The 22,747-nt window shown below is 31.9% G+C and overlaps 1 pseudogene; it reads right to left on the minus strand.

Annotated features, from left to right (window-relative positions):
* Nucleotides 1-20,387: 20,387 nt before the first annotated feature.
* Nucleotides 20,388-22,025, minus strand: LOC142624775 (putative aspartic proteinase GIP2; annotated as a pseudogene).
* Nucleotides 22,026-22,747: the final 722 nt, after the last annotated feature.

The following is a 22,747-nucleotide window of genomic DNA, read 5'->3' on the forward strand; positions in this document are numbered from 1 at the left end:
GAATGGTTGATAGTTTTGGACTTTCATTTCTTTACGATGAAGAACCCATAAGACTTGAAAGAGATTAAAATCTATTTAAGAGAAACATAAAAAACCTTTTCCAATAAACCTTTATAATTTCTGCACTTTCCTTTAATGTCATTTAAATTCCAACACTTTACTTTTATGTCATTTATTTTTCTACTCTTTGTTTTTATATCTTTTAAATTTCAGCACTTTATTTACTTTATTATTATTATTTTTTTTTGCACTTCATCCTTGCTCCTTTACTTTTCTCATCTTTAAAGTTACCATAAATAAAGTTGCTTGGGTAAAAACGAATCTTTTACACACTTTTCTAAGGAAATGCTTTTCAAAAAAAAATTTCTTTCAAAAACAATGCCATTTTTCCAAACAAAAATGACCATTTTCCTTTAAAAAAAGGGAAAAAAAAATCTTTCAAAAGAAAACTTTTTTTTTTCAAAATCCAAAAATGGTGTGAGTAAAAAAAATGTTTTTTTTTTCAAAATAATACTTTTAATTACCACGTTGGAAAAATGTTTTTACCATGTTGAAAAATGCTTTCATAAAAAAATGCTGTCTTTTTTCCTTAATAAAATCCAAAAAATTTGCTTTCAAATAAATAAAATGCTTTAAAAAATAATGTTTTTACCACATTAGAAAATTCTTTAAAAAATAGGCTTGATTTTCCTTTCCAAATCCAAAAAAAAAAAAAGTTTTCAAATAAAAAAGTTTTCCAGAGATGTTTTTACCATATTGAAATTTCTTCCAATAAAAAAACTTTTGAACAAGTAAAGCAGCCTTAAAAAAATATAATATAAAATAAAATAAAAACTTGTCTTTGCATAAAAATCTTGGCACCTTTTCAAAGACCTTTTCTCTAAATAGAATAAAACTTGTTTTACCGTTATAACTTTGCCTGTTCAAAAGGATTTTTTCTAAAAAAATGTGCTTTTTTTAATCCTCCTTTCAAAATATAATAAAAATTAATGTTGTAAATCTTGTTCGTACATTTTGATTTCAAAATTTTCCTTAGATTGGTTTTGTTAAAGATTTGTGTACATGGTTCATTTTCTTGAACCATTGAACACCAATCAAGCTTCCATTGCCCCTCCTATTTCTTTGGCACTAACATATTTTACTTGTCATCTGTTTTGCATGATAATAGATGAGGAAATTGTGGATGACAACAAGGTGCTACTCTTCTAACTCTTTGTTGAGAAATTTAGATCCCGGTTGATAGAATTAACAAGTTTTAAACTCAAGTTGTTAATTAGATTTATTATGAATAAACTTTATTAAAACAAACAAATATCAATATGAAGTCAATATCATGCACAACGGAATAGTAAATAAGACAAGATATGATGATCCAAGAAAATCAATAAAAGAAACTAGTTTCATAGTAAAAAACCTGAAGAAAACCTTCCCGAAAAGCAATTCACTATAGTAAAGAGAAGTTTCAGATCTAATACAAAACTTATGTCCCTAGTCTCTACAATCCCCGTAAACGAATTTACAGCAGAAACCTTCTACCGCTTCAGAACCTTTGAACTCTTTAGTATATGAACGCCACCCTTTTATAAGAATTCCAGTACATGACTAACCAATGATGCACGGATCTCAGTACATGACTAACTCCAGCAACTTGAAGAAGATGTTGTTGGCTGCAAAGTTCTTCAATTTATCAACATGAAGATCAAGAAATACTTGATTACAAAACCCTAAAGTGCAAAAGATGCAGTAACTTTTTTCAAAGAGAATAAGACACTCGATCAATTTTTTCATATGTTCTCAATGTACATACCCTCTCAATGCATATGTGACGGCCTTTAAAATAAGCCTTATATATGTCTAGGGTATTGAGAAAAGAAATCCTACACAAATATACAAGCATGAGCCAAAAATCAAATTTAGAAATTTTGATTTCGTAAGTCTCAATAGATTCAGCTTTTGTTGAGCTTCCTTCATTAAGTCTCGATAGATTTTTTGTCGAGGTAGTTTTTCTTGAAGTATTAAACCCATCTTAGATCTACCCAATTACAAGTAAAGTGCTTTTTGTCAAAGGATTAGCCAATTACATAAAATATGTCCTCAACACTTTTTTTTTTTAAATAGCAGTTTAGTATTTACATGCTACTTACCTATTAAATAATCTACTCATATGCTTGTATGCTCCCTCACATGCTATCTATGTAAATTATTCTTTGAAATTAATATTCACATGCTAGCTATATGGTGAATATATATTCACATATGTGTGTGTGTGTGTGTGTGTGCGGGTGTGTGTATTGTTTGCAAAACCTTTTCAAATATAAAAATGCCAAGTATCCAATTTTTTCACTAAATAGATAATGTTTGAAATAAATTAAAATAAGGTATTATCTTTGGATAGGCGTTATGAGGTGCCTTACATCTTCCTCCACACATAGCCTAACTTCCAAGTCCAAGATCTTTGGTTTGAAACTTTTCCGTTTGCCTTAATTAATGAACCTTTAAAATTTAAGTTAGTTAATTAGGCAATTTAAAATGAATTAGAACCCTAGGTGAGCAATCACACCTAATACAAAACAAATGATTGTCAGCGACTTCTAAAATAAAAAAAGAAAAAGAAAAAAGAAATCATATACACACACCCACCCTAGAATTACATGCACACAAAAGTCACATTGTCAAGGACCCAATATGCGCCCACGCTAAAACCCAAAACCCGAGGATTTATTTTTTAGGTGTCCACAGTATTAGATGACGGTTTCTACTAGGTTTTTCCTTTACCCAAAGACCATATTTTGTACTCTCGTCCTCTCATGTTTCTCTCCACAAAAATCCTCCCACCCCCTTCCCTTTGAACTTTGCTCTTTTTATACTCTCCAGTTAGTGGGTCGGTAATGATGGAAATCTTCCATCTACACATGGGTCCCACCACTTACAGAATTAGGGCGATCCCTTGAGCTTGAGGTACTATTCTAGCATGTCCAATCTATTATTGGGAGGTGGGCCTTTCTGATATCATCATTATGATGATTCCTTTGTAACTTGTGCCATGCATTGAGACCCATGTTTGGATGGTGGACTCCCTTAAGGCATTATATCTTCTTGGCACAACTATCCCTCCTTGGAGGATAAAGCAAATTGGTTTGCCCTAACATGGTTTCTCACAGGGTGGGCTTGTTTAAGGCCTTTCATACATGGATTGGGCCATTAGTTCTTGGGACATTGGCCAGTAATCGGTCTAGGCCTAATATCATTCACTCACAGGTAGTATTTGTGAAAATTTGCATATATTTGTCCTTAATTTGTCTATTGACCAAAATCAATCTTAAATAATGGTGATAGCATTGAAATGAGTATTACATACACACACACATATGATGGTGTTTATGTTTTTCACGTACTATTATATATGAAGTAATTTTCCATAATAATAAAAGTCATAAACAAAAGCAAAGATGAATATGCTCTATAACGTTTGAAACACAAAAAATACTCATATATAAGAACAAAAAAAAGGTTAAAAGTGATAATTTATGAATAAAAGTTTATAAATAGCAATTAAAAAAATAACTGTATTTTTCAAGATAGGAGAAAGCTTTGAATTTAAAACTCATTGGAAATCATGCATAATGTCATAATTGAAAAAAAAAAAAAAAAGAGTTTATGGAAAAATTCAAGACACTCAATTTATCTAAGATTAGAATATGAATAAATTGAACAAACATGATTTTTTATCAATACTAGTCCAATCAAAATTATGCTATTAAGTATAAACATATGTGTATAGTGATGTTTAGGTTTTTCTAATCTCCTATTACATGTGAAGTAAATTTACATACTTATAAAAATCACAAACTAGCTTAAATTTTTTTGTTAAACATTTCAAGCAAAAATATCTCACATTTAAAATAAAAATAGATACAAACTATTTTTTTTTTTAATGAGAGATACAAACTATTATAAGCTTATAAAATAAATTTTGAAAAAAATAAATCAAAAGCTAATCGTATATTGACAAAAAAAAAAAAACTTAAGACATGCTTAAAAACTCTAGATATAAGATTTATTAGGAGCCATGTATAATACAGCACTAGAAACAAAATCAAAGGCATTAAAAAAAAAATTGAGGTGCTAAGTTACTTTGGGAACAATTTAGGTTAGTCATGAAGGTTACTATAAAGGTTTCTTCTTTCTTGTATTTTCCTGTCACTCTCTCAATTTTAGAGATGGGGGGATCAAGTTAGGATCATAGAAAACTGGTAGAAGAAGCCCTCCCGAATTTATCATTACCTCTAACCCTGATTTTACTTTTAACTGTTGGAACAAGATTTATGTTTGGGCCAAAAATACCAACACTAGTGCTACAAATCTATCTTGGAAAGTTTGAACTTTATAGATAGATTATATTTTGAAACATTAGCAATTGTAATTTTTAATTAAAATCACTTAACAACGTAAATTATTAATTGAATACTTCAATTACCTCTAGTTTAATTATTTGAATTTTTTATGCTACATCTTACCTCTAAATTAAAATTAGAGGAAATGGGAGAATTCTTAATTTTAAATTATAAAAAAAAAAAACCGACATTTGGTCAAGGACCATTCCTTTCTTTTCTAAACCCAAACCCAAAATAAATGTATATAATCTTGTCACCATATTTGTTAAAACATGAGTCATATCATGAATCGATTTTTATTTTTATTTTTATTGTGTAACATAAGATATATAAACACCTAAAAATAATAATAATAGTTATTATATATATATATATATATATATATATACATATATATATATATAAAGGTTTATTCATTATCGATTTAGAATATATTTAACCAATGACTTAATCACTTATTTAATAATATTTAAGAAAGATGACTAAATAAATCAAATTAACATATGTTTATTCCCACTAAAAAAATTAACATATGTTTATAATATTTACATTCAAATCGATTGGGCTAAAAAGTGATAATACATGACATATGAACCAAAATAATAATTTCTTTTCATCATATTTATCATCTTATCAAAATAATTTCATTTAAGTCAATGTTATCATTATATTCATCATTTTGCAATATTATATGTTCGTTGACATTTTCTTCATCATCATTTAATAATTTTTCATTATATTTCTTATTGGCATTCTATCTTCATAGACTTAAAATAATAATAAATATATAAATTATATTGTTATTTAATACATTATTTATAATATAGATTTTTTTTTTACTAATATAAAAATGAAATGTCAAGTTCGTGGTCAAAACTTTGTAGGGAAAATTGTTTTTATATTGTTTTGATAACAAAAATAAAAATCATCTTGCCAATCAGGCCCTAACTTATACAAACATGTGTATATGATGATGCTTATGTTTTATATATCCTATATATATTCTAAAGAAGATTTTTATACTAATTAAAATCATTAATTAACTTAAAGATTATATTTATCCAAAACATTTGAAACAAAGAATACTCACATGCAAACTAAAAACAAACGAATACAAAAAATAAAAATAAAAACTAGTCAAATAAAATTTTTAAAAGGAAATCAACAGCAGATTTGTATGGCTCTAAGATAAGGATTAAAACATGCTTAAAAACTTGAAATATATAATTTCTGGAAAACAATGCAAAATGCAACTCTATGCTTTATATATATATTTATATTTTTTTTTTTGAAATTCTCGGTTGAATAACAACTTGGGAGATTTTTCTAATCTTAGTTGGAGGAAGAATTGAACAAGCATATGCAATCAAACACCATTTGGGGGGGATTCTGAAAGCCTCAACAATTCCCCACAATCCATTCATTCACACTCTCACGCACGCCAAGGGGCATGTATAGGGTGCTCACGTCGAAACACTATTTTCTTGCACGTCGTCGTCACGGGTGGTCAATCCGACCGGAGGGTATCGACAACGCTCCTTAGGAATATTGGCCTCAATGCATGCATGGTTGATGTGGAAGAAATTTTATTTTCCCCTAGATGTGTCCTAAGTTGATTCAAAACCTTTTTTTTTTTTGTTGTTGATAGGATTAAAAACTTTTTGAGACAAGCGTTGAGTAGCCAAACACATTGCAAGAACTTAGGGATAGCATTAGCAACTAAGCACCTCCTTGAAAAAAATATAAACAATAAACTATCCAATGATCAAAAGTTTCAAGTGGAAGAGAACCCCAAGTCAACTTCATGAGGAAGATGAAAGAGTCATAAAGAAAAGAATTATCAATTACAGAACAAGGAAAAATGATTTTCATCATTTGAAAGAGATCTACTTGCAAAATGAACTCTCTCCGTTTCAAATGAAATGAATAGGAGGTTGTTTCAGGTTTTTTAATTTCTTGTATATATACTATATATATTGGTCTTCAACCCTTTTTAACCCTTTCTTGCAACTAGTAGACTATTGTAAAATTTTATGTTTCAACTTCTACGTTACAACCTATTATATATATTCTAACAAAGACCTAAAGAACTTCATCCACAGGTCATGCTTCACAAAAAAAGAAAAATGCTTCATAAAAACAATTAATCCTCCGCAAAGAATTTTTGTTTTTGGTAGTGGTGGATCACTTAAGAAATGAGCTCATTACAAACATAAACAATCGTTATATTGATTTAGTACAATCCAAACTGGATTTGTTTACAACTCTAACCCCTCTTCCAAACGAAGGAAAAAGAGTTTAAGGAAAACAATTTGCCATAGCTCTCTACTCTGTGAGACAGGAATCAGATTTGAAGTCGGAACAAGTTGTTAGCCTCGTCAAGAGCTATACATGGACTAGATGTTACAATTCCTGCTAAATTTTTGCTGATGTGACTAAAAAAAAGTTGGAACAAGTTTTTTTTTTTTTGGGCAGATTTTTTTAAAAAAAATCTAATTTGAATGGTTGAGTTTCTTTCTTGGTATCCTCTAGCTGTCATGGAAATCACAAGCACAATTCCTGTTTTGGAATAGGCAAATATTGATCCTGTGGGCATGGTTAGGTAGTAATTGATATAATTTATAAAAATGTCCATACACGTGTGTCGTTATAAGATGAGTCACTTTATTTATATATTTATTTTTTGAATGGATAAGTTTCTTTCTTAGTAGCCTCTAGGAAATCACAATCACAATTCTTTTTTTGGAGTTGGCAAAAATTCATCTTGGGCGTGACTAAGTAGAAGTAATAGTGATAACTTAAAAAATGTATATACATATTATGTTTTTCATTTGATATTATTATATGTGAAGTACATTTTTTTCATAATAGTAAAAACCATAAATTATATTAAAGTTTATATTTTCTTCAAATAATTTGAAACAATAAAAAATCATATCTTTTGAAAAAAAAAAAATCATATACAACACATAAAAATTACAAACAATTATATATTTTTAAAATGGCAATTAAAAAACAATTATATTTTGGCAAAGTAGAAACATGGCATGATCAAAAGATTTGAAAGATTGTAGAAAAAATTGAGAGATTTATCTAAGGCTAAGATAGAATAAGAGTGAATTAATTAAACAAGAATGATTGTTTATCCAATATGTCTCCATCTGAATTATGACATATTACTTATTATAAACATACGTGTATGGTGATGATAATGGTGATTTTTTTTAATCTCTTATTACGTATGAAATAAATTTTCGTAATCATAAAAATTACATATTGACTTAAAATATATAAAAAAATACAAACCATTATAAGGTTATTTAAAAAAAAATTAAAAGCTAATTGTATAACAGGATAAGATTTAAGATATGCTTAAATAATCAAAATATAATATTTGTTGGGGATCATACGGCTAGACGATGACATGAGTGTTGAAGCACAATCAGTTCAGATAAATAGACCGCTGAGATCAACTACAAGCTTAACGGGAACAAGTGGATTGTCATGATGAATTTTGGTCACGTATTGAAGGGTTGTAACATCTTTTATGATGGGAAGGACTAGAGCATTTGGTAAGTTTCTATGGCTGAAAACGCAGCTTTTACTATGTGACAATAGCCCTCTGTGGGGACCTATAGCCGCGTTTTTCTAAACGCGGCTCCAAGTCCCCCATAACTGCGTTTTCCGCCTCCTATAAGATGAGACTTACAAAACGCAGCTATAGACCTGCTTTTTTCCTTCTTTTTTTTTCCTTCCTAAATCACAATTCCTACCCAAATTGCATGATGAAAAAAAAAAAAAAAATGTTCCCAACAAATACAAACCAACAATTGAGGCGTGATTTAAACCAACAAAAATTAATCTTGGGAAAAAATTAAAACAAAATTAGCATCTTACAAACTTGCCATTAGAGATAGGAGAATTAAATGGTTCTTTGATACTCAATTCATATTCAATAAAACAACAAATTGTACCTATCAATATTTACTTTACAACTCAAGTACAGACCTAATAAGGAATTTCTTAGAGGAAAAAGATGACATAATTGATTTATGCAATGACAAGACCAAGTGGATACTTCAATGATCAAAGCCTTAAAAATTGTAGTAAATTGTGATTCATATAACCTGATTGAATGATAATCCAATTTGTAGTCTATCTAAAGGTGAGAGACTAAGAGCAAATGAAAGGCAACATTATAGTCTTCATAAAATGTGGGTACACAAATTGCCACTCACACACACACACACATCGAATGAAACATATATAGAACCATCCTATATTAACCGAGTTGGTATTTCATTATTTCACTTTAAAAAGCTCAGACTAAAAAAGTATGAAATGAAAGGAAATGTGAAAAAGAATATAGCAAGTGAGATGAGTAACCAGGGGAATGGCTCAGCTAGCAATGGTGAGACCAGCAACAATGTCAGATTTGAAGAGTTTGAGGCTGTAATTAGGACCCCATTAAAGAATAGGAAAGTTATACTGAGCTCCAAGTATAAATTTCTTCTTCGTTGGTTGGCCTTTAAATTGGCGCAAAGGATCATCAGGGAAGAAGGTTTCCTTGAGTCTGATCTTCAGGTTCAGTAAGGTGCTCATAGGGGGCGGTGTTACAACCTTGTGTGCTTCCATGGCTATTTCCAAGCAGTGAGAGTGCATGGTACTAGCTTTGGCTTCCATTGTAAAGAAAGTGGTATTATTTTTTTGGCTAAGAGAAAGTGGTATGTTTTACTTTGGTTGATCAAATCCTAGCTAGCCTGCAAGCTCTCTTTTTATGCGAGTCTCCACCCCATCAATCAACCTTTGCAAGACTGCTAAAATACAAAGCAGTAGTACTACTTGGCTACTATATACACACAAACACACACACACGTGTGTGTGTATATATATAATACTCTTAGATTGTATGTTAAGGCTTATCAAAATAGCAATGTTGTGGTAGTTGAGGCAACTTACTTTTTGGGCACGTTGAAAGGCCTTGTCTATGGAAATTGGTCATGGGAGATCATGAGAGACATAAAAGTGAAAGTGAAGGAGAAAGAATATACATGATTTTTTTTTCAGACCTGCTTGAGTTTTGCAGAATCTCAAAAGACGAATCTATAAGGTGGGGGTACTTTGCGTGTAGTCATGTGATCAAGCAACTGTCAATGAAAAAAAAAAAAGTGCAAATCACAGACTGCCAAGTGGCAATAAAATGCTTGTGACCTTATTTGTGCCTAAGCTGCAAGACCAGTGAAGAAGTCAACAAATGCCCACACATTCCCACTTCATGACCAAAACAAAATGCAGTACAAGCTAAAAGATTCCCAGATATGAATGGATGCATCAACACGTGGAAAGGAAACATCAAGAAATTAATGTTTTATTCTAGTACTTTAAGAAATTCTTCAACAAACAATGTTAAGCTAAACTTTTTAAAGCCCCAAATGTCTAACTAGAACCTAATTCAATGCAAAACCTACGGATATATAGAAGAGACTTCCTATTTCAATTTCAAATTCTAACATAGGAATCAGAAAATGCTGGACCCCACCCCTGCCTAAACAAGCAAAATGATTATAAGCTCAACGTAGAAATTTTCTTTTGGCAAAATAATTGATTTAAAAAATATATATATATATGAACTAACAAGAAAAGAGGAACACATGCAAATCAAATGTTAAGAGCCGTAAATAGAAATAAAAAATTTAAATTGTACAAACTTGAGAGTTCCAGCGCGTTGACTTTGGAAATGATATTTTAGCAATGGTACTGGGTAATTCTTCAGACAACACCTATTTATAGCAAATTAAAAACAGCATTTATCTACAGATCCTTATGGGTAAAAATTGTTAAATTAAAAAAACCACAGTGATGACAATAGAATCAAAAGGCAAGCCACATGTCCACTATTCTAAAGCAGCAGTCCTAGTAAGTAGCCATTAATTCCTAGAATCTTAGAAAATCATTGAGCAAATTGTCACCTTAAGGAGATAGATAAATAATCATTATTAGGATACTAGGAACATGGTATTCCATTATTTATCTGTACGTTCATAATTTGTACTCACCAATAAGCTCCAATTGCTAACAAGCCTATTTATGTAAGAAATAAAAATAGAATAATTGGCACACAATTATTAAGTGACGTTCATATATCTGTACATATCATTGGAAATTACGTTTTCTTTCAATCAGTATTAATTTTAAGCATAAGATATTATTGCATCAGTTGAAAAGCAATAACTCAGACCTTTTGCAGCAATTAGTCACTGGGCATTTTGCCACTAGCAGACTAACATTTTCCCTTGTTGATTGCAGATAATTTCTATCCACCCTCTCTTGCAGTAGTCTGACTACTGTGATGCTCTTGGGAGTATTGAAATAATTAAACCATCTCTATATCCAAAATCATATAAAAAGTACAAATAAATTCGAGGAGATGAACAATGAAGTAAACTCAGATCTCAAAACCTTCTGCTTGTAATGGCAACTATTTCACTTTCTTTTTTTCTTTTTGTAGGTAAACTTTGCACACTCACCATCAATCTTTTTTTTAATGAGTCCAGTGGTATAGAGTATCTACGGCAAAACCCCTCAGCAGCCTGACATGAAATAACAAGTTAAATATTATATGGCTATTCATATTCAAATCAGGTACCAACCAATTAAAAATGATGACCTTTTAAGTTACACCAGTATACAATGACATCTCAATAATTACACTAACAAGCGAGCAATGTATTCTAGCTTTGCCAAAGTCACAGCACAAGCTGGGAAACATAAAATACATGTAATAACTAATAATCCCTTCCACGAAGGAAAAACAAATAAAATAACATTAATAATAAAGCAAATGCACTCATGGTAGTTACTACCTACTTCTATTGCTGTTTTCAAATAATCTCACCACACAAATCATTTGGCCAAAAAAGCAAATTTACTTAAGCTCCCAGGAGAAAAAGAATGGCAAACCTTTGGAAGCATTTCCTTGATTATCAAATGCTTGTGAATTTAAAACAAAAATCTTCAGATCTGTATAAAACAGGACAATTATACAAGCGAACAAAATATGTAAGCATAAAACTGATAACGATCCAGCATGCGTGAAATGAAAGTAAGCTTACAAGTTACACTCTAACTTACCTTGACTAAACCATTTAATAAAAAAAAAGTTACAACCATATATAACAAAAGCTTCACGAAATCAATTTTGCTAGTGGGTCAAAAAAATAAATTCTAAAAACATTCCAAAACCCTTTTAAGTATCGAAAAAAACACCAAAGTACTTGGTCCCAGAGAAGCCGAAATTAAAAATAAATAAGCCCTTTAATTCTAACTAGTAAATAAATGTCATATATCAAAGATTTTAGATAGGGACTAATAATAAAACTAAATAAAAGTACTAACAATTGGAGTGTCTTTGATGCTAAGGTGAGGCAAAGGGTCAGCAGTGCTAATGTGCATCGGAGCAAGCGGCGCACCCAAGACACCAAGCAACAACCTCAGATCCGACCGTTTATTGCTGTTATTGTTACTATTCTTGTTGTAGTTCGAGGTAGAAGAGGATGAGCACGTGACTGAAGGAGATCTTGACAGATGGCTTTTCTTCATCCAATGGGCCCACCCGCCTCCCATCCTCCCATCCTGACCGTCCGTTCCGTCGGGTCCTTCTTTCAACGGTGATAAGGCCTCCGTGGGCCTCAAGCTCCCGGATCTCCCAATCAACGGCTCTGGTTGCACCACGTAGTAGTGGGGGCCTGCTGGGTTTTACTGCTGATACGTCGTCTTAGTTAGCTGGACATGGGGGACCCACTTCTCGGCGCCGGAGATAGTCCTCGTACCGCTTCATCTTTCAGTGCCGAAAAGAACCTTGCTTTCTCTCCATTTTTACAACTCTGCTACTCCACCTCTCTCTCCCTTGGGCTTCGCTTCCAAGCTGAGACAGCGAGAACAAAGCAAAGCAGAGCTCAAAGTGAAAGGAAAGAGAAAAAGAGAGAGAGAGAAAGATTATATTGCCGAGAGACAGGGAAACTGTAGTCACTGGCGGAGCCAGAGGGGGGCGAGGGGGGCACCTGCCCCCCTGACTCCTTTTTTTTTTTTTTTATTTATTAGCCGTCACATGAAAAAAAAAAAAAAAATTCTACTTATTGAAGTTTGAAGGGACCAAACCACCTATTTCACTATTTTTATTTTTATTTTATATCATTATTTACACTATTTTTATTATTTATGATACTTTTCACAACATTTTATCTTTGAATGATGCTAGAGATATTACAAATTTTACTACTTATGTCTTACAAATTGGCATGTTACCAATCACAAAAAATAATTTTAAACATTTATTTATTATATTTTTTAAGTAACACTAATCATATTTTTACTCCATCAGTTTGTAAATTTTTTAGTAGCTATGAATTGGTTGTTTTTGTTTATTTATTTTAATAATATGAAATATATTCATATTTGCTTACAATTATTTATTTATTTTGTTATTATTGTTGATTAATGTTTTTTAGATAAATTGCACTTTTAATATCGTCTTTTAATTTTGCCCCCTCTAAACTAAAATCTTAGCTCCGCCACTGACTGTAGTGTAGCCCAATAGTGTTAGATTGTTATTATTATGTGCCGGTGAGGAGGATCAGTGGTAGAGAGGGGTGGGTTGAAGGTGAGGGTTTGATAGTCAAAGGGAGAGAGTGAGAGAGAAGGTTAGGCCTTGTTTGGATTTTTTTTTTTCACCACTCATTACTCTTCACTCAATTCTCGTCACTTGTCACTCGTCACTCATTACTCATCTCTCATCACTTAAAATACCCCAGTTTTCTAATACCCACCATTTGGCAAACTTCACTCAACTTCTCATCACTCAGTTTTTCTACTTTTTTGTGGGATCCATTCTTGTAAATCAGTCAGAAGGTCTATTAAGCCTACCTGCAGAATCCATTTCTCACCATTTTCTCATTTCTCATTTCTCATTTCCCCTTCACCCCTGTTACTCTCCCAAAACACAAACTCATTCCCCAACTAATCAAACCTTTCCTAGGCCTCCTTAAACACCCAAACCCCAATCCCACCTCATCTTCCTCAACCAATAACAACAGCAACAACAACAACAATAACAGCAGTAGCAGCAACAACAACAACAACAACAACATGGAGTTCCAGCGCAAGAACTTGCACTCTCTCATCAGAAAAATCGAGGTGTTTTCTCAACCCAGCGGTGCCAACCCTGTCGGCTTCAACTTCATCGACTTTGCCTTCTCAACCCAGCGGCGCCGATTCGTCGTTTTTCCTGCCATGCCGAGCTAGACATGGCTAACGACAATATTCCTCATTCCATTGCGGTGCTGTGCCGTGCCAAGATCCCTTTTGCTTTTTCTTTTTTTTCTTTTTTTTTTGGGTTTTTGGTTTGGTTTGATCTGAGATCGGAGTCAGTGACTTCAATGTTTGAATCTTCATTCTTCTGCTTCTTATATTTGAGAAGACTTTTATCTGGATTTCGTTTTTTTTTTTTTTTTTTTTTTTTTTTTTTTTTTTTGAGATTGTTTGAATTGAAAAGTTTGTGGGTATTGTTTGTGGGTCTCACCAAAAACAAAATCGGTTCACAGAGCTGTGCTGAAGGTGCTAATCGGCGGAGAAATGCGCTTCAGTTGTTGCTGCTTTGTGGGTTTGGGAGAAGGAAAAGGGAAAGTGATGAATGAAGTAGTGAAGCACTGGAGTGAAGTGCTGGAGTGAAGTGCTGGGTAGTTGGGAAAGTAAACACAAAAGTGTCATTGGGAGCTCAGTGGGTGAGCTGCATTTGCACTGATGTAACGTAACGCTGCTGTGGGACACAAAACTTGATGAAAATTACGCTTATTGCCACTGAGTTAACATAACAGCCCACAGGTGTTTCCGAGTTTGTTAACTCAAAAGCCAAAAAACCCAATTTTGTTAACTGAGTTTGGCAAAATAGGGCCTTAGAGATCAGAGACTAGTCTAGGGTTTTTTTTTTTTTTTTTTTTTTTAAAAAAAAATTATACCAAACCTGTAGCCACGTTTAAAAAAACGCAGCTACAGATAGGCTTTAATAAACGCGGCTTAGGTATACAGTTGTAGCCGCATTTATAGAAAACGCAGCTTTAGGATGGGTCTATAGCCGCGTTTCTAAAATGCGGCCTAAGCCCAGCCCACAAAAACGCGGCTATAGAGCTGATCTTGGGGCTGGTGTAGCGGCATACTATGTTTTTCATGTAATATTATATGAGAAATAAATTTTCATAATAATAAAAATCATTAATTATAACAAAGATTTTTTTTTTCAAATCACTTGTAAAAAAAAAAAAATCATATACAATATATAAAAAACAATTATAAATTTATAAAATAAAAGTTTTAAAATAGCGATTGGAAAACAATTATATTTTGTCAACATAGGAGTAAGACGTAATCAAAATATTTGAATTTAAAGTTCATTGGAAATTATGAATATTTTAGCAATAGAAAAACAAATGAAGAGTTTGAAAAAATTCAAAACACTCAACTACTTGTAGAACGAATTCAGAGTGGTCTAAGGATATAATAAGAGTGAATTAAACAAGCATATTGTTTATCAATATGTCTCCAATCTGAATTATGTTCTATTACTCAAGTTTCCAATTTATAACAAATATAACTTATTATAACTAATACTAAATTAAATAAAATAATAAATAAACAGAGTGCTCCTATTCGAAACGTCTTGTGATCTTCAACCAATTCTGTGCCTCAATATAATTCCCGGGAGTAAGCGTTATAGCTTGTTTCCAATACTCAGCAGCTTGTGTATGGTGATGTTGATGTTGATCTTTAATATTTTATCTCATATTATTTTTCAAAAACATAAAATTGAAAATTAACTTAAAGATTTTTTTTTCTAGAAAATTTTAAGAAAATATTTACTCACATGTAAAATAAAAACAAATACAAATCATTATAAGCTTATAAAATAAAATATTGGAAAAAAAATTAAAAGCTAATTGTATATTGACTAGTTAAGACTTAAGACATGTTTAAAAATTAAAACTATAAGATTTGTTGATGAGAGCCATGCATAATACAACACTATAAATAGAACCAACGCAATGGCAGCTCCATGAATTTTTGTCAGGGTGGTCATTAAGAAACTTAAAGTAAATAAAATTTAATACAAATAAAATTTGAATATATCTACTTCACAAAAAAAAAAGTGCAAATACATAAAGTTTTAAAATTTCATCTTACGAGTTTTTCATATTTTGAAATTATTGAACGATAGCTTCATTATTAATACTATTTGCTACGCATTTTCAATGTACCTAACCAATAATCGCTAAGCTACTAATGTCTCATTCAATTACCAACATCTTGCCTAAATAAGTATCAATAAAAAAAATACATCCTCCTTTTTTATTGTCCTGACAAGAACTTAATTGTAAATACACTCTTTTTATTTTATCCTGATCATTAGCATAAAACGATAAGACATTTTCTTATAGCCTAGGATCTGAAAGAATATTATTCAAGTCAATACAAATTGTCCTAGAAGATGAATCTTTCAATACACGTGATAGCAAAAGAATAGAGGGTAAATAATAAGTTCATTTAGTATATTCAACTTAGCATTAAACAGTTAAATTAATCATGTTCAATAAAATATTGAGACATAATTTTAATGCATATGTGCATGTACAAGATGTGTTACATAAATCCAACAAATTCAGCTAAAGACTAAAGAAAGTACTAACCGACTAGCTATTTGAAAATATGCATTTTTATTGAAATGGTGATTTTAAAATGTCTTTTGTAAACAATTTAAAATATCACTATTAATTAAACATTTGACATGGGCTTTTAGGCTAATTTTTTTGTTTGGACAATTTTTGAGAAATGGTACGTCCACAATATTTTCATAACAAATCCTAGGTGGCAATTTGTTACCAGTTCTAATTTACATACCACTGAAATTACTTTTTTAATTCACCAATAACAACTTCACACTTAGGATTTATTGTGAAAATGTTGTAGAAATGTTATGAACATAACATTTATCGTCATTTTTTAATTCAATCTTCAACTGACCAAAATTTTGGAGAGGTCAAAATTTATTTTTAATGGACTCAAATTTTTATTTAGGATGTTCAATTTTTTTTTTTTTTTTTTATGGTGGTCAAGTTTTTTTTTTTTTCCTAGGGTGATCAACAACCCATTTTAATTTAAAATTCTTATTATTTAAGGTATATAATTTTTTTTTTCAAGTCAAGGTGGTCCTATGACCATCTTGAATTACACTTGGCGTCGCCCCTGAACCAAAGGCATTTAATAAAAAAATTAAGATGCTAAGTTACTTGTAAAACCGTTTAGGAGATTCATTTGAGGTTACCATGAGGATGAATTGAACAAGAATGGTCATCTTTCAAGACATTTGTTACCATAATTTCAACATTTAAATTAAAAAGTATACCTAGACATTTAGAGACCAAAGTGGTAGTTTCGTCTTTGTAAAAATACTTGTTTTATTGGTATAACAAGAAAAAATCTTGTATTCCCTTAATTCTCTTAATTTATAAAGAAGATGAAATGAATGGAATAACCAGTAGTATAGCAAGACCTTGCACGACTGATGATAATAAAACTAAACCTTAGACAAGTGTCGGCTAAACATCAGCTCCTTACAAGTAAGTATTTGCCACCTTTTAATGTGAGAGCAATGTAAAATATCTTCATATGAACATATATATAATGAGTGCTAATTTTTTATTTATTTAGTTTATGTAAAAGCAAAGGGCATCCAACGGGATGAAGGGTCCTACAAAGATCAAAAGAATTAGATCAAGAACTAAAAAAGCAAAAATTCAACCATAAGAACCCTTCCTTATCTAAACGGAACAATTGGAACAATTGTTTGGAATGAGTGTCTCACGAGAAGTGAGACGAGGGTTGGAAGAATAAGAACTGAAGATGCACATAGACAATGAGTTAAGAGCATTAAACACTTACTTTAAATACATGCTATTTTCACTCAAATTCGGTTTAGCTATTTTAGCACAACTTCCAAGAAGCTAAAGTTTCTCTTTTCTTTTGATTCTTTTAAGAGCTTGAAACTTAGATCAAAGAGGTCTTAGATGACCAAAAGCACCACAATGGTGACAAACAATGTATTTAGGTCTATTATGCTTTTTGGGAAGGGATCTAGCAACATGATTTATTCTCTCTTCAATTTAGGACATTGAGGTCTTATATGACCAATCACACCACAATGGTGGCAAGTTGGAACAAACTTAGACCTGAACGGATGCTTTGACTTAAGAGCCTTTGTTGCCACTTTTTAATTTCTTTTGTGTGGAGGAATGTACATCGACTTGTCCTTAGAGGTAGAACTCATACTAGGCACAAAATCAGGTTTTACAACATGATTGCAACAAATAACATCTTCCTTTTTAGCAATAGGTTCAGCAATCAAATACTTGGCATGCATCTTAAGAGTTTCATTTTAACATTTAAGATCATCAACAAGTTTGTTAAACAAAGCAAGTTTAGCATCTATGTCCATATTCAAACATTTAAACTCCTTTAGTTTTTCAAGAGAATTTTCAGCAAGTTTCTTATACTTTTTAACCAATTTGTTAGATTCATTGAGCTTAGCAACCAAATCATCATTTTCACCAATGAACTTGCACAAATTCTTATGAAACTTCTTAGCCTTTTTCTTTAAGAGTTTGATGTTTGGAATATCAACAATACCTAAAGAATCAAGTAACATGTCATCACAATCATGAGGGTTAACACTCATAAAGGCATTTTCACAAACACATGGCATGTTACAATCATCAACAACCAAAGAAGCATACAAATCACTATCCATGGCAAAAAAACATAAGAGGATCAAGGATCACACTTAGGTAATGAAAACAAAATAAATGTACCCACTCTGATACCAATTATCGGATCGTGAGCTGTGTTATTCCACCTCAAAACCAATTGGTGATGAGAAAGACACACTCAAATTTTTTATGACATTTTGTATGTTTTTACACCCCTTAAAACACAAGTTGTTTAACCTGGCTATTTAGCCAAGTGATAACTTAAGTAAATTATTCAAATCTAGCTTAACACAAGTAAATCATATCAAGTAAATAATGCAAAAAATAAAGAACACGACGATATGATAATCCAGGAAAACCAAATCGGTATAAAACCTAGTGAGAATTTAACCTAACTATCCTCAAGGTAAAAAGAAAATCAACTATGAAAGAATTAAAGTTTGTAAAATAGAACTTAGACCACTAACATTCTATTACTATCTCAAGTAGAAAACTTACTACCACGGTCCCATGATAGCTCCAAGTTCACGGACTACTTCTTTCTTTGATTTGCAGCAATCACAAGTTCTCCTACTTGTGAATCTTGATCTTCTTGAATGTTCTGTATGCAGCAACTAAAATGATCACCAAGTTCTTGACATAAATCTTGATTTTGATAACCCTAAGTATGTATGAAGGTAAACACCTCTAGATCTCACAAGAGATTCAACACACAACACAAACAAAAAGACTCTAAAGAGTTTTTGGGTACAAAACCCTAGATCTACAAAAGAGGCACAAGATTCACTCCAATCTCTCTCTAAAAAGCCTTTAAAAACGTGCTTAGGGTTTCTTTTATATATTAGAAGAAGTAGACCTGAAACCCTAATCCTTAATGGGCTTGAACTGCTGTTTGGGCTTAATTAAAATTTTGCAGACCCGTATTTTTATCGATCGAGCTTGTCTTTCGATCAATCAAACTAGGCAGTTTTTAAACTCTTCCTTCTGCAGCTTTCATGTTCTTGAATCTTGACTTGAATCACCTTGAGCATTGTCTAATAGAACCTATAGACTCTAAGATCTATACCTAGACAAGTTTGTGTTTACGATTTGCCAATTGTTCTAAACTTTTAGAACCTAACACATTCGACATCACACCACGTGGACCTGTTTTTAGAGTGGTTGTAGAAAGTCAAATTATGGTCCCTCCAACAATCCCTCCCTCAGAATGACACTCTCGTGACTCAAACCCAGGACCTTGGCTCTGATACCAATTGAAAACTCACTTAGTGTGTAAACACTTGTGAATGTTTAGACCCGGCCCCAAAAACAAAATATTCAATACAAACTTATATTCAAACAATATATGTGCAGAATATGAAATATAAGCAATACCTAATTTGGCAAAATACTTTACCACATAATTAATCACAAACACAACAACAATTAATGGTTAAATAGTAAGGGAAGAGAGATGCAAACACAAGATAACACTAGAACGTGTTATCAAAAAGGAAACTGAAGAACTCGACAACAAACCTCTCCACTACCTTCTCAGCTTCTTGCTCCAACAAGGTTATGTCGAACCGTGTCTTCTCTAACTTTCTGGATCTTGCAATAAGCTCTATATTGCATCCGCCATCCTTAGCATCTTCCAATGCTTTCCAAGCTCTAGAAACACTCTCAACACTTTGAATGGGTGTGAGTAGTATTTGGGTACAAATCTCCTTTCAATGGAAGAGGGAAGGAAAAGAGATTACAAAGATTTCTCTCTAAGAATGAGTAGCTCTCTCTCTAACAAGTTGGGTGTGTTGTGGAAACATCTCTTAGGGTTTTTCTCTCAATAGGCCCTTCTCATTTCTGTGGGTAATGAGAGTATATATAATATGAGTGGAGAGTGAATATGAAAAGTCACATTTTTGCCAATAGGGAAAATTTGCGGATTAACTTCGCGGGTCACCTGAGTCACGAGATATAGCTAGCACAGCTAGCACATGACTCTTCAATTTCCATAGCTGGCGCTTGACTCTTCAACTTCTGGCATGTGCTCCCCATATGACTTTTAGCTGTCTTGATCAAATCTTCACCACTTAATACTAAACTCAATACAAATAAAATCTCACAAAAATACAAGAAAATAAATTAATGAAATTACAACACATTTTTGTCATGGAATAAGCCAACATAAATGTTATGAGAAAAATCATAACTTAAAATTATTCATGGAACTAGCAGCCTTAACATAATCGCTAATAAACGTACCATATATTGTGCTCTCCATGGTGGTGTAAGGCACAATTGTGCTCAATTTGCTCACTCCTAGTGATGCTTTCAAGGATAACACCTTGCCATTTGTTTTGATGGATTTGATGACAATAAAGTAATCTTGTATTGAATATCCATCACCTAGGTTAGTAACAAGGGGTGTGTACATGAGCGACCTTGAAATTTCGGTGCCAAAAATTGAGTCATTAGGCCCTTCGCCGAATGCTATGATGCCATTTGATGATGATAGGCAGATGGTGAATTTCTGGGCAGTGTTGAGCGCTGTGGAAATTTGTGATGGAAGTGAAATACGAGTTCTTCCTAGGCCTAATATTCCTTTGGTGCCACCAACTAGACCTTGTAATAAAAATGTTTGGTCCACAAGAGAAGGGGAAGTCATTGATGGGGGTGATTGGGCCAGCAGCTTTGGACTGAACGGCTATGATGTCTTCTACAAGTTCACCTCGCGTGGACATTCTTGTGAAGTTTGATCCTGTTTTTTGGGAAAAGTTCACATGTTTGACTGTTTTGAGTACTAGGAAGGCAAGACTTACTCTCAAATTCATGGGCTTTGTCTCTTGAGCACTTGATTGAGCGATTGGGTATCACATGGCTAGACGATGACACGTGTCATGAAGCACAATCAGTCCACTTAAATGGACAGTTTGATGGGAACAAGTGGATTGCTATGATGAATATATTTTGGTCACGTATTGAAGGGTTATAACATCTTTGGTGGTGGCCGGGAAGGACTAGAACATTTGGTAAGTGAAATCTATGAGCTTTAAGAGATGTGGGTAAGGTACAAAAAATGGGATCAAGATGGAAAAAGAAACTGAATTAACAAAGCCATAGATAGAAACATGGAGAGAGAGAGAGAGAGAGAGAGAGATGTTAAAGTAGTCTCTTTGTGAAGGAGGGGATAAAAAGGTAATTAAATCATAAATTATAACAAAGATTATATTTTTTTTCAAATCATTTGAAACAATAAAAAAATTATATACAACATATAAAAAAATACAAACTATTATAAATTTAAAAAAACAAAAGTCTTAAAATAGCAATTAGAAAACAATTATATTTTGGCAACATGGGAGTAAGATGTGATCAAAAATCTGAATTTAAAATGCATTGGAGATTATGCATAATTTCGCAACAGGAAAACAAATGAAGAGTTTATTATAAGATTCAAGACACTCACCTATTTGTAGAACGAATTGAGAGATTTGCCTAAGGGTATAATAAGAGTGGATTAAAAAAGTATATTGTTTATCATTATGTCACCAATCTGGATTACGACATATATATTACTTATAAACATAAACATATGTATATGTGTATGAGTATGAGGATGTTGATCTTTACTTTTTTTTTATTCCCTATTACATGTGAAATAAATTTTTCACATGTAAAATAAAAACAAATACAAACCATTATAAGCTTATAAAATAAACTATTGAAAGAAAATTAAAAACTAATCCTATATTAAATAGATAAGACTTAATACATGCTTAAAACTCAAAATATAAGATTTGTTGGGAGCCATGCATAATAGTAGTTGGACTCTTACGTCCATTCGAGTGAACCATCTTTTTTGCAGAGGTAAATCTAATCCTAGAAACAAAATCAAAGGCATTTTTAAAAAATAAGATGTTAAGTTATTTGTACAACCATTTAGGAGATTCATTTGAGGTACTATGAGGAAGAATTGAACAAGAATGGTCATCTATCAAGACATTTCTTACCATAACTTCAACATTTAAATTAAAAAGTGCACCTAGACACTTAGGGACCAAAATGTTAGTTTATCTTTGTTAAAATACTTGTTTTATTGGTAGTTTATATTTTTTTTTAAATGTTAAAATTAAGAGTATTTTTTAAATTATAACAAGAAAAGATCAATGGTTGTATTTTTTTTAATTCTCTTGATATATAAAGAGGCTGAAAGAGGTGAAATGCTTATTATAATAGGAAGCCAATTCAAAATTGATGATAATAGCAATCAACGTTGGACAGAATTCCAAGGAAGTACCTTGAATTTTAAAGGAGTGGCACAATATCTAGCCTCCCTGCAATATTGAAAAAACTTCCCCTCGTCCTTGTATTTTCTATGGAAAAAAAAATTATATTAGTTTTGGCACATTGACCCCCCTTAAGAAAATAGTCTAGCTTCACCGCTGCATTTAGACGTACATATACTGAGTGCTAACATTTTTTTAAGTATATATGTAAGAGAAAATGTCATCTAACTGGATAACATTTTTCCTATGGTAAATAACATAAACAAAATTTTTTTTT

This window comes from Castanea sativa, chromosome 2, assembly GCF_040712315.1.
Source record: "Castanea sativa cultivar Marrone di Chiusa Pesio chromosome 2, ASM4071231v1".
Classification (NCBI taxonomy): Eukaryota; Viridiplantae; Streptophyta; class Magnoliopsida; order Fagales; family Fagaceae; genus Castanea; species Castanea sativa.